The sequence below is a fragment of the Panthera leo genome, chromosome D4 (assembly GCF_018350215.1).
Source record: "Panthera leo isolate Ple1 chromosome D4, P.leo_Ple1_pat1.1, whole genome shotgun sequence".
Lineage (NCBI taxonomy): Eukaryota > Metazoa > Chordata > Mammalia > Carnivora > Felidae > Panthera > Panthera leo.
In genome coordinates, this window is record NC_056691.1 from 46625061 (window position 1) to 46627642 (window position 2582).

A 2582-nucleotide genomic window follows, 5' to 3' on the forward strand; every position below is an offset into this window, starting at 1 on the left:
AGTTTATTTATTTATTTTGAGAGAGACAGAGAGACAGAGAGAGACAGAGAGAGAAGAGAAAGAATTCCAAGTAGGCTTTGCACTATCAGCATGGAGCCCAGTGTAGGGTTTAAACCCACAAACCATGAGATCTTGACCTGAGCTGAAGTCAAGTGTCAGATGGTTAACTAACTGAGCCATCCAGGCGCCCCTAATAATATACTATCTTAAATGTGTTGCATAATGATTACTTTCAAATTTAGAATTATATACCTACTAATACATTTTTTAAAAATGAGAACAAGATGAAGACTTTTTTTTAGAATACAAAAACTCATGGGTTCTAATAGATCTTTAGTAACAAAAATTGTGAGAAATAAGTTTAGGACAGTAGAAAAATGATCTCAAATTAAATTTCTAAGACTCAAAGAAAAAGAATGAGCAGCAATATTGATAAATACCTTGGTAAACTAAATAAACATTGACTACATAAGATCACAATAGCAATATTGACATAATTATTGTTTAATTATGTTCAAATGGCAAATTAAAAGACTTAACAGTGGTCAAAGTAAAATAAAATTTGATGTAGCTGTATTGTTTTAGACAAAGAGAATTTAGGTTAAAACTCATTACTAGATAAGCATAGAACTAATTTCACTAGTTGAATTCATGTTCTAACATAGCTTTAAAATATATGGAGAATTACTATAAAATAAATGGACAATTTCCACCATTTTAAGCAGAGATTTTAATATCTCATATTCAGTAGTTGATGGATCAATCGACAAATGTGTGATAGGTCTGTGGCAGTTCATTTAACAACTTATTGCAAGCACAACTTTAAAATGTATTTACTAAAATTATCTATGAAATATTGGCATATGTACCTCACTGCATTAAAAAGCAGGTTACAAACTTAATGCAGATACAGTGATAGTTTGAGGTCATAATCTTCCTTCTACTTAGAACACTACCTGTTCCCTTTCGCCGAGTTAAATTATTCTCACGTTTGAGTTCTTGGTTTCCACAGGAAGGCCTTTTTGGCCCTTTGGCCCTTGGACTTGGGCCCATGTACTTGCTTTCATTGTACCCTATAATTCTTTAATGATAACACTACTTGTGATTATTTAATATTTTTACCTTGATAGCTCAAATGCATAAGGCCATGGCCATAACATTCTTGTTAATTATTCTATTTCTGTTCTTAGCACGGTGCTAGCCTTATAGTAGTGATGGGTTGGTAATTGCAGATAGAAATGAAGGAAGAAAGGAGGAAATGAGAGAGAGATTCTTTAGGTAGACAGTTTGATTTTTGGTGCCTTGGGACTCGAGATAATATACTGGCCTTACTTTGAGACCTGTGGGGATTCTAGCACATCAGAAGGTGGAGTTGTACCAAAGAGAAGGATGCCTGATGCTCCTGAGGAGGCCAACACAAGAGAGAAAAGAAATGAGGCATGCTGTATAATAAGAGGACTTATTCAAGAAAACTATGAGACACCACTTGGAGAGTCCCCAGAATGACTGGATCAAAGAAAGCTGCTTTGCAAGAGCTGGAGGCCCTGAAACATACACCAGGAAAGTATACAAATAGTAAAAATAAGGGCTATTATGGTCTTTGGGATCTAAATTTTAAAACCCAGGCTGGTGTGGCAATAGCAAACATACACTGCTGTATAAATAATAGTGGTTTGTGATGCTCAGGACCAAAGCTATCTGACATCAAGTATACCATGAATATTTTTCATTAGGGACAAGAGAAGAGACATCAGATATACAGAAACTAACTTCAAAATTGGCTATGTCATCAGCAGTTGGAAAATAAGCCCACAAACAACAACAGAAAATGCTAAACTTAATCTGAAACACAGAAACTGCAGAAGATGGGGAGAGACACATCTGCTCTAGAAGGGCTTTTCAATGAGCGGCAAGAAAAAGAAAAAAAAAAAAAAAAAAAGCTTTACCCTGAAGACTTTTAAGTCTGGCAGAGAATAAACACAACCATTACCCAAGTTCACAGCTGTAACCTTGGGGATCTGAACTGGAACACGGAACAGTTGCCACCTGCACAGCTGAAGAAAGACTAATAGCAGGAACTTAACATCAGATCGGTGATTTCTTGGCTGCAGAAAAGGTAGCATCTTTCATAAAGCAAGCTGTTTTCCTACTTTTAGTGACTCCAATTCTACGGAAGATTGTTGTTTTATAATGGAGAAAAACCCTTGCTGGCAACATTGCCTATATACTGATCTGTCATAAAAGACTCTAACAGATGCTCCTGCCCAGTCCCCCCTGTGACAGAACATTCATTGTGGATAATGTTTGCCGTGCATTCTGCCCACGAGAAGCTACCAGGGATGCATTTCCTCCAAACAACAAGTATTGTGTGCCAAACACCCAGCATATCTCTGAAGATTTTTAACCCAATACCTTTCACAAAATGAAATTCACATTCAAGAGTTGACTGAACAAGGAACAAAAAGGGGAAAGCAAATTGTATGGCCCCTTTTCTTGGCAAACAGCCAATTACAATACAGAGATTAGATTTTTTCCTGATGTTATTATTCTTTTTTTTTTTTTCATTCTGAACTTCAAAGATT